Consider the following 12167-nt stretch of genomic DNA (forward strand, 5'->3'; position numbering starts at 1 on the left):
TCAGGGTGTTATAAGAACAACAGTTGAAACTATAGTGGGCAAAAGTTTCATGCTTGTTTTTATTACTTTGAGTATACATAAATGTATCCAGACAGGTATTTTTTTCTTACTATTCCTTGGTTCTTTTGATAAGAAAAATTGAATGAACTCATATAAATGAGAGAGAAATAAAAAGAATGTCAAAGGGAAGGGGATTTACTGATTAAATGAGCCACTGAACATTACTGTTGTGATGTTTTTTTTAGAAAAAAATCCATATGCAAGTCAGCACTTCAAATTTTACCAAGCTGTACCCAAGATTAGTTCAACTTGTTAAGTGTATTTTTTTGTTTATAGTTTTGATATATAAGTTAAAAATTACTATGGATTCTCCAAATGTGAAAAAATAACAATTTTTATTCTTTTTCATTTAGGGGATCCTCCCTTTCAGATTATAATTTTTCCTTTACTTAGTAACAAATTTCAAAAGAGATTTGAAATGCCACTGTGGTGGATGAGGGTTTCTATTTTCCATATTTTCTGGACCATAAGACTCACTTCTTTTAATGGAAAATATTGCCTAAAATTCCTATGCATCTTATGATCCAGGCTATACTAGGTGCATGCAATGCAGTGGCAAAGTTACCATATCAGATCTGCTACTGAGGTGGGGAGGAGACATTTGATTTGGTATGGTTACTGCAGAGCATGGGAAGATAGTTCGTGAATGAGTGAGGTTGTACTCATGTATCATTAGAACTTGTTCTTTATTCCTAAGGGTTAAAAAAGATAAAACCTGTTTCCTTCTAGTAATCTTAATAGTCAAGAAATGTGGAATTAGCAGTGCCCTTGATGGCACTTGGTGTGAACTCTTTGAATAAAGTGCAAGCTCACATGATGACATGTGAACAAGTATGACAAAGCAATTGCAGGTTTTTCGGGTTCTGTAATGAGTAAATTCATTCTACCCTACTATTTTGTTCAGTCAGCACTTGTGAATTTGTGTTTCAGATATATGCAATATTTTCCAAAATTCAACTTATAAAACCTGCATGTATTTTATGGTCCAAAAATATGGTCATTGGAATTTTGAACTTTGCATAAGTCTGACAAATAAAAGCTTTGTGGATTCAAGTGGTTATTTTTAGAATAAAACCGTACACACTGCCTTCATTACATAATTCCAGTACTCTTTCTGTACTCAAATCTGAGATATATGTTTGAAGAAGGATGAGTAACTTTAAAAACATGTCTAAGTATATATTCATTTGTGAAGTAACTTTATCTTTTATTAGTGAATTCATTCTACCTTTTTTTTGTGTGTTTATTTATATATTTTTTTTCTTTAAAAAATGGCCCCTTTGAGAAGGGGGGATGCATACTAAATTTGCTTTTGACTGCCATTTAGTTCTTTTCTTAATGTTTTCATATCAAAATTGTAAACTGAGATGCACAGTGATCAACTGATCAGAGAATGGGCTGTATTTACACAATGCAGCTTCTGTTTCATCGTCCTTTAATAATCTCTGCATACGTATTATTATAAACTGTTTATTTCACAAAAGGAACCACCCCAGGAGGGTGCAAATTACATAGTAGGGCATGAGATAATATGGGCACTGGGTTACATAAACTGAGCACGTAGTCTTGTCTCAAAAAAAAAAATCATATGTTTACAAATCAGTAATTCCGTATACACAAATTATTAATTGTTTACACAATTGTTAAAGAGGACATATTTTTCCAGTCAATATCTTACCAAATATTATTTTTCTTAAAGTAGAAAGTTCACTTATGTTACATGAAACAGTTTCATTTAGTTGAAACTCTTTGGCATGTTGTCTCATTACAGCTGATTCATATTTCGATAAGTCTGTAAAAATTCTGGAAGATCTCTTTCCGGTATGTTGCATCGTCACAGAGTTTTTTGACATATATCTGCAGAGAGTTAAATATTCTTTCTGTATTGGACAGGAAGAATCTTCGTAGGCTACTAAGATTGTTGAGGATTGAACAAAGTGGGAGATTTACTCCTCTGCAATGTCTAGCATTGGCATGCGGTTTGGCTAGAACATTCTCCAGGGCTGGTGCATCCAATTTACCTGTGAGAATTTGTGCGAGAGTGTGACTATTCCTGTTGTTTGTCCACTACATCCAGGATGTGATGCTAAGGTTTGAATAGAGAATGGCCCTTGAAATAGTAAAAGGGTGGCCAGCTACTCTGTTAAGCCACCTCAAGAGCCAGTACTCGATCCCAAGGATAGACTTTTAATGTGAATCAGGAGCTGAGGACCAAATTTGAGAGGCATACATCAGAATCAGAACACACTTTAAAATGTACTTTGTCGCTAGATGAGGGTCCCTAATTCCTACAAGTTCCTATCTAGTAGCCCATTTTTTTTTTTTTTTTTCTAGGAGCATTAGCAACTAAGGCCATATTGCTCCGGGATATGCGGTGGTCATTCCCTGAATGACCTTTCCGCATCCTCCGTATTCGGTGGTGACGGGCTCGAACCCCGGTCTAATCAAGAAGCGTGTGCTACGCACTGCTGCTCCTTCCCACTTGGCCTAGTAGCCCATAAAGCAGCATATATTTTTGTCTTCATGTGAGCAAAGTGTTGAGCAACGGTGAGTCTATTGTCCCACTTAAGACACAGGTCCAGGTGAGAGTACACTTTTGCAACACTAGACCTGTCCACAAAGATTAAGATGTCATCATTTTTTTTTCTGCTTGTTAGTTACGGTCATTTGGGCAGACTTCTATAAATTAATACGGAGCCCAATACAATCCAGATAGCTCTCAAATTCTTGGATTTTGCTATTCACCATCTGGTAAATACCTTCTGCTGATTCGTGGTCTTTAGACGTGATAAAGAATTTCACATCATCAGCGTATGTTATAAAATCGCAGTTCTGAGCAAGAAACAGCTCCAGGGCAGCAGCAAAAAGGGTAGCCAAAAGAACTCCTCCCTGTGGCACTCCTCACGAGATGGTAAAGCAAGATTGTAGCTTTTGATGCTTAACAATCAGTTGTCTTTGTTTGAGCAGACTACTTGTTATGTTCAAAAAAATTTCCTCTTATATTAAAATAATTCCTTAATATCCCAATGAGCACTGGAATTGAGATATTGTCATAGACTGCAGAAATATCCAAAAAAATAATATCCATGTTTTTTTTCTCATTTCATGCTTTCTGCATTCAAAAAAGGGTTTCCAGTCAGTTTGTTATTATCAATCTCCCAGAAATGGCTGATTGCAAATGTGGTGCCATAAACCACCACATTTGCATTCACCAAGCAGTGTTGGATGATGGTAGGAAGCAATGCTTTTTCAAATACCTTCTGTGGCGTGTAACAGCTAAGCTAAAAGAAATTGACCTGTAATCCTTAGCTAATTTTTGGTTTTTAATCTTTGGTATTGGGGTTACAATGTAATTTTTCCAAGCTTGTCGGAACACTCCTGATTTGATGATTTCCTGGTAGATGTATAGTAATACGTCTATTATAAATGAGCTACTTATTGTAAGGATGAACATTAGAAATTTATCTGGTCCAACAGTGGCCTTATTGGGCATTATACTTAACGGATATTACTAACATTATGTAATTTGGTCTTGTTGTCCCAGTATATAGGCCTGATGGCAGAATTCAATATGGAATCCAGAAATGTCGCCAGTTATATTGTGTTGGAGTTTTAGCTTAGGTTTAGTAAAATGTAATCCTCTATACATAATAAAATTCACTTCATGTGATTTAATTTGTATTATTCATACTTCACATTAATTATACTAGCCAACAATTTTAAACTTTTTTTTGATAACATGAATGAAATCAACTGATTTTGACTAAATCGCATGTGCTGAAAACGAAAATGACAGTAGAAAGTTCGTAGCATGTCATTTTCATGTTATGGCTTCGTTCTCCTTTTTTTTCCAAAAATTGTGAATTTTTACTTATCTAAATGTACTTCACTACTTTTCTTGTAAATTAATTGCTTAAAATAGAAATGATAACCAGTAAACATTCCAAATGAACAAAAAATAACATATTTAAAAATAACATACTTAAATCTAAATATGTATTTGGATTTAAGTAAGCAATTAACCCACAACAGTGGAGGCAAAAATAGGAAATCGTACTACTTACAGTTATTTTTTCCTCTTATGAGCAGAATAATCCTCCCTTATCAGAAACCAGCAGTAGTCACCCATCATTGCTGGATCCCATCGTCCTCGATACCTCTGCTCCATACTGTGGATATCTTGATGGAATTGTTCACCCTGCTCGTCACTGACACATCCCAAGTTGTCCCGAAAGAAGTCCAGGTGTGAATGTAGGAAGTGCATTTTCAGTGATATTCAGTATCCTAACTTTTTATAGTTATGCAACAATTCTTCTATCAACTCTTTATAGTTCTCCACTTTTTTATTTCCTAAAAACTCACAACAGCTCTGAAGGATTTCCATGCAACTAATTCAGTGGCATTAAGTTCAGTTTCAAAGATTTCATCCTTTAAAAGCCGTCTAATTTGTAGCCGTCTAACTTTGCATCACTGATTTTTGGAAACTGGCTTTTTTAAGTACTCGAAACCTTCACTATTTTTGTCCAGAGCTTTTACAAAATTTTTCATGAGACCGAACTTAATGTCCAGAGGTGGGAGAAGCACCATTTCAGGTTTCGCTAAAGGCGTGCATTTGACGTTGAGTTTCCTAGGAACATATTCTTCTCTGATGGGCCATTCCTTCAAAATATATGTTGTTTTACTGCTTGACTATCCCATAAACACAGGAAACAACAATACTTAGTAAAACCACCTTGTAGTCCAAGCAGTAAAGCGATTACTTTTAAATCACTTAGATTTCCTAAGAATATTTCTTATAGTTTAAGGCTTTTAATAGCAATGACATGCTATCATAATCAAAGTCACTGAATGAGCCACTGGGACTGGCGGTTTGATATTACCATTGTATAGCAAAACTGCTTTCAAACTGAGTTTAGAAGAATCAATGAATAATCTCCATTCTTCAGGATTGTGTTCAAACCCTAATTCATCCATCAATCCATTTACATCTTTGCAGGCACAAAGAGAACCTTCCATTTGATAATAACCTGCAAACTTTTTATTTCGTTTCGGTTTCTAAACACAGAAATCCTCGTGTTTTTGCCAGAAAATTCCGCTGTTGCAACCTAGATCCTAATAGCTCGGCCTGTTGCTTTGAAAGATTTAAATCCCTAACTAAATCATTAAATTCACTTTGCTGAATTAACTGTGGAATTTTGTCATTTTCAGGATTGTAACTAGGATCGGCTTACGTTGAGGGGGCAGGTATTGGGCTCTAGTGACTCTTGCTCTTCTGGAATAGTGATTCCTTCACAACTTGGTGGAGGAATAGGAATAGGGAGTTCCTGTGTATGTATGTGTGTGTGTGTGGCACTGGTCTTTTTACTCTATTTTTCCTTGAGAACCCTTTAGTATTTGTGAGGCAGAAATAACAATCTTCAAGGTGACTTTTTGATTCTTGCCAGATCATTGGAACAGCAAAAGGCATTTTAGAACTGTTCCCCTTCATCCATTCTGTCAGAGATTTACATAGCACATATACAGTGCCCACCTTTTCTCCTGATCACCCATGTCACAACCAAAATAAAAATAATAAGCTTGTTTCACCTTGTCTGTGATTGATCGAAGTTGTGATTTCACTGTAAATTGTCCACAAACATAGCAAAAACTGTTTGGCGAATTAATGCACGCACGGCATTTTTGCATCATTTCACGGGTTTTTTACAAGACCAAAACAGAACTTTAAAACACCACAACCTACCACTAGATCTTACAAATCGAAACTAACCACAAAAATGTACATTTAAGGGCTAAATATAGCTTGTAAACAAGTTGTCTTTCACAGAGGAGTCTGGCTGCCGGAAATATAGTAGAGTCCAAACATGCTACCACATAATAAGAGAGATTATGCATCTCTCATATTGTGGAGTTATACTTCATAACTGGGTTGTTACTATTGCAAAAACAGGGTACCTGCCCACCCACCGATGAGTAAGCCAAGAAGCTTCAAAACTGTGCTGCCTGGGTAGTGGTATCCGCCGAGAATAAGTAACATTAGTCTTCTCCACTGGTGAAGCGTTACTTATTCAAAGCAGTGCAATACCTCAGCAGCTCGTTGTGAAGGTATTCACAATAAGAGATATAATTAAACAATGCATTCTTTCTACCTGGGTAGTAGAAATGATGTGCAGCACCCATGCATAAACCAACTTTTTCATACTCTTAGCATTTAGCCAAGAAATATTTGTAAATAAAAACTAATATGATAGTAATGCAGTTGTTTCCTGAGTATATCACAGATTTATGTTGCAGCAAACACATTAATAAGAAAAGTTCAAAGTAGTAATATTACTACTTATTCTTCTTTCTTTCCTTTTCACGGTGGGGGGGGCTTGCGTGTCCCGATGACCCGGAGAGCTAAGTCGGTGGTAGCTTAGCTACTGGTAGGGCCTCCCAAGCCGGACAGGTCAAAGGGTAGGGGCCAGACTAAGAGAGATACCCCAGCCCTCCAGGTTGGGGGTTGCTGCAACGGGCTAGCTCCTCGTTCAGTGTAAAAAATACACAAATGCTAAACGACCTACAAGTGAAAATGAAAATGGACTGCACTTTCAGAAATGACTTGGCAAACAGAAAACAACTATGATTTTGGGATGCTGGAATATTCGAGGCCTTTCAACTAAAAGAAACTTCCTTCCGGATGAACTGCAAAAATTCAAGTTAGACATCGTCGAGTTATCAGAGACAAAGAAAAAGGGATGTGGAGAGGAAATAATGGGATAATACTACCATTTTTGGAGTGGAGTCGATAAGAGTGAAAGAGCAAGAGCAGGAGTTTCTATTGCTGTTAAAAAGAAATTGAGACACAACATCAAAAACTGGCAATTTATTAATGAAAGAATGATCTCATTGGAACTGAAAATGTATGGGAGAGAAATATGTATTTTGGGAATATATGCCCTGACTAATGACACTGCCGATACCTTAGAGGATGAATTTTGGGAGGATCTGAGAGAACTAATAGAAAAAATTCCTAAGAACAAAGAGATATTTCTAATGGGAGATTTCAGTGCAAGAGTAGGAACTGAACAAAATAGTAAAGTTATTGGAAGATAAAGAGAGGAACAACAACGGAGATAGACTATGCAATCTTTGTGAACAGTTCGACTTGAGAATAAACAACACATTTTTCCAACACAAGGATATCCATAAATATACTTGGTCACAGGAGACAAGACAAATTAGATCAGTTATAGATTACATTATTTCAGAACATTCAGGGACATATGTATTGAAAGATGTCAGAGTTTATAGAGGAGCTGAATGTGGATCTGACCATTTTCTTGTTAAAACAACACTGAGGTGGAACTGGATTAAGAAAATATGTGTGGACAATCAACAATTCAGGGAAGGAGAAATGCTACAAGTGGATCAGTTTAACGTTGACCTACTCTAGGACGACAGCATTAGAAACAACTTCACCCAGAGACTGGATGCTGCAATTAACATAGAGATAAAAGGTAATACTGAAGAAATCTACGAATATTTAAAAAATATTGTTAAAAAAATAGCTCATGAAATCCTAGGCAAAAAGAAGAGCCAAGGAGATCAAAAAAGACCTGGATTACAGAGAAAGTAAGTGCTGCTGTAGAGGAAAAGAAACTTGTATATCAGAAATGGCTGGGTGATAGGAATGATGCATATAGGAACATCTATGTTGAAAAAAAGAAAATAGCCGATCAGTTGGTTGGTAGTAGAAGCGAAGAATGGGAAAGGAAATGCGCAACTATTAATAGCAAATTGGGCTTCAAGCAATCAGCTGAATCATGGAAGGTCCTTAAAGACTTGAGAAAACAGAATAAACACAATGCTGGTTTGCAATTAGTACCTTTGAAAGACTGGACGGAGTACTATGAAGGACTTTTAAAAGAAGACCGGGAAGAGTTCAAGATGATGGAGGATTTTGGTGTAGAAGACTCAGGCTTAAAAGTTTCTGTTAGGGAAGTGGAATTCCTCCTAAAGGAAGGAAGGAAGGAAGGAAGGAAGGAATGGCAAATCACCTAGACCTGGAGGAGTTTACATGGAACTTCTGAAATATGGAGGAAGAGGAGTGGCTATTCTGATACAAAAACTGTTAAATAGTATACTGAGAGGAGAAGAAATACCGAAAGAAATGATAACAGGATATATTACATCAATTCATAAGAAGGGCGATCGGAAAAGCTGTTCAAATTACAGAGGAATATGCATCCTGAATCCGCTGTTAAAGATCCTTGGAAAATGGATCAGGAACCATTTAGAAGCCCGAATCGAGGTATCAGAAGAACAAAGTGGTTTTTCAGCCGGGAGGTCATGTATAAATCATATCTCAACAGTATGACAGATCCTTGAAAAATGCCAATCAAAAGGAAAAAAAATCTTTATGATTTTCATTGACCTTGAAAAGGCATATGACAGTGTTCCAAGAAAACTCTTATGGGAAGCACTGAAAGAGGCAAATATTGATGGACAACTGATTAACATTATTAAGGCAATTTACAGGAATAATAGATGCAGAATTAAAGTGGGATCAGCTTTGTTACCTGAATTCCACACTTCAAAAGGCTTATTACAAGGTTGTTGCATGTCACCAACACTTTTCAAAATTTATATCGACATCTGCCTAAGGTCCTGGTCAAAAAAATGTAATAAAATGGGATTGCCGATTAATAAGAACACCTATATTCACAATTTACTTTTTGCAGATGATCAGGTGGTGATTGCACAAGACTTAGAAGATGCAAAGTATGCATGTCGTCAATTGTTTGAGGAATATAAACAATGGGGTCTAAAAATAAATTTTAGCAAGGCTGAAATGTTGCCTTCAGGGACAGGACACGTTCTAAATATTGCAGGTTTTAAAATCAAACAAGTCGATAAATTCAAATATTTGGGATCAATCTTACAAAGTGATGGATCATCCCAAGCAGAGATCAATAAGAGAATTGCAGATGGCAGAAAGGCTATCGGCATGTTAAACTCTGTTCTGTGGAGCAAAAATATCCTAAATAAAACAAAGAAACTTATATTTCAAACGATTGTACAAAGTCTCTATTGTATGGAGCGGAAACCTGGACATTGAATAGGTGAGCGGAAAACAAATTGCTCTCCACAGAAATGGATTTTTGGAGACACTCGGCAGGAACTTCTAGAAGAGACAGAAAATGGAATGAAGACATAAAGGAAAAAATGGAAGTGAAAAAGACTATTATTGACACCTTCAAAGAAAAGCGTCTAACATGGTATGGACATGTAAAACAAATGCAAGAAAAAAGATATCCAAAGACTATCCTGGAATGGATACCTTCTGGAAGAAGGAGAAGAGGAAGACCTAGGAGGACATGGATGGATGGAGTATGGGAGTGCATGACAGCCCGAGGCTTAACCGAACAAGACACCTTGAACCGCACTTTATGGCGGGAAAAATTCCTAACAAGAAATAACTTGTAGGCTGAGGAAACCCATTGTAAATGGAAACACTCCTCTTGAAGAAGAAGAAGTAGTTTCTAAAAATAATGTGTTGTGTGTAAAATAATATATACTTAAAAGAGAAAATTAAACCCATTAAAGTTCATTTTAAAGCTTTTTTTTTTCCTCCTGCAGCCTTTTAAAGTATTCTTAGGGGTTTACACTTACCACTGATTGACAGCTAATATATATAAGAATACTAATCTGTATCAAAATGATTCTTAAGCATGATGCCAATCCATATATGCTAATGTGTTTTACTATGTATCTTTGGTTCACTTGTGAGTTAACAATGAAATCTGGAGTTTACTTCATGATACTATTTACTCTAGGAAATGCTACCCTTCCTTGTCACCTCCTTTCTTGTGTCACTGCCTCTTTAAAAAATGGCATACTAGTGTAACATAAAATTCCAAATTTGTATTTTAGAGAGAGAGTTTTTATCTCATATTGCACTTTTTAATCATGTATATGTTTTGTAACTTGTATCATGTAAAATCATTGTTTTCTGTTTTTCATGGATTTTTGTTCTCTATAGTAACTTAGACGTAGATTAGGTTATTATTAGTAGTAGAAAATATTAACTATAAAGTTTAATTATAGTACAGTATTATAATATATTTAACCAAGTTGTTATTTTAAAATGTCTGTATAGTAATTTTCTTATTTTTTTTTACTCCAACTTCCTACTTGAACAGAAAATATATAATTTATCTTCTATTCATATCATAGTATATTATATATGAGATTATCAACCTACAGTGAAATGGTTCCTAACAGATTGGTGCTGAACTCTGTGTTAAAGTACATTAAAATTTAGTTAGAAAGCAAATTAGAATATACTGATAAGAGCAAAAGTTTAAATTGTAATAAATTAATTAAAAATTAAGTGAATTGAGGTTATTCTATTCTTAATCAATTAATTTTTAACTTAGATTCCTAATTAGATGAGCTTTAAACGTGTTGCTTTATGTCAGATGGTCGGATACACTGCTTTTTTGTCAGCATAAGTGTGACTTAACATTGGATAAAGGTCCTGGAAAGTTATTGCTAAGATATAACAAAAATGTATTGTCTTGGTATTTGAATCAAATGCAATTTACATAAATTTGAATTCATTTTGGACAATATGAAAATTGGCACAATTCGTAAGAAATTCTAAGAAAAATGAATGGATATTCCTGATTATAGAATGAGTTAACTAACAGATGAGATAAAATGGATAAGAAAATTTAACAGATGCTATAATCAGTATGCCATGTAAAAAATAATAACAACAATAAATTAAATCTGCATAAATAGTGAGGTGAATTGTTTTAGATTGTAGTCTTTTCTGTGTGAGTTGGAATATAGGCAAATTGAAGTAAATAAAAGAGATATACTTGCATTTATTTTTCTCTGCATCAACTAGTCGTTGCAGAGAAAAAGCCTATTCTTGTGCTTCATTCTCTTATGAAGTGCAAGAATTGGCATAATATAAGGTTTGACAATTAAATTCCAGGAAAGCCATTTTATAGAAACCTAGATGTTAGAAAGAAAAGGCTTTCAATATTTTTCAAATTAATCACCTTAAACAGATACACACTTAAGGACTCACTCATTGAAAATATTTTTTAAGCAAATTTGAACTTAATGCTATCAATTTTGACAAAACCTCCTTAATAATCAATGCAGAATGTAACTAGTGTTGTGCAAAAGGAGCCAGCTCCTTTTTTCTCTTAATTGAGTCCTTACTTGTTGGATTCTTTTAACCAATCAATCCAGAACTTGCACATAGTACTCCTTATTCAGTGTCTTACCTGATTGAATAAATTCCCTGTGATCCCACACTATCAAAAAAGTGATGAACATCACTTTTATTTTTTTTTTTGTTTTGAAAAGAATTTTTTTTCTCAGAGGGAATGCTGATTGCCATTCCATATTTTGTCTCTTTGTTTATGGATCATATTCAAAATACCATGACTCATCACTTGTTATGATTGAATCGAGCAAGGAAGGATCATCATCAGGTATAGTGAGTGAGCTTTTCATATGCTTTGAGTCAGAGGAGCTTTTTATTCGTCAGTCAGAGTGCAAAATGAACCTGATGCAGATCTTCCATTAGAATTGCATAAATTGTTTTTCTGTTAATGTGAAGTTGTTCTTTAAAAAAGTTGGACATCCACAATGTTCATTGTCTTCCAGATCCTCAGGCTATCCCAAAATCTTGCAAACTAGTGATTAACATACAAGTGACGTACAGCACTTTCATTATACACCTGTTTCGGTCACACTTTTCTCCGACTTGAAACAAAATATAAAATTTTTCTTTGTTCCACCATGTAACACAACAATGCCTTGAACAACATAACGACACTAACATGACTGCCTGCATACAACTTACGAGAGTACTTTCCCTGTAGAAGGAAAGAGTTGTGCAATTCGGCTGCCATGGCACATTGCATCATGGTCTGATACGCATGCAATTAACTCAGTTGTGGAACTTAATTCTCAAACCTTGCATGATTTAAAAGTATATCTTTTAGTGCAGTCAGTCTCATCATACAGTGCACCATTATTTGCTCAAGGAAGTATAATGCTCTTACTTTAAGTTACTTTAGTTGTAAAACTGAAATTAGTGAAAG

The sequence above is a fragment of the Mastigoproctus giganteus genome, chromosome 1 (genome assembly GCF_048544385.1).
Source record: "Mastigoproctus giganteus isolate SK-2022 chromosome 1, ASM4854438v1, whole genome shotgun sequence".
In the NCBI taxonomy this organism is placed as follows: domain Eukaryota; kingdom Metazoa; phylum Arthropoda; class Arachnida; order Uropygi; family Thelyphonidae; genus Mastigoproctus; species Mastigoproctus giganteus.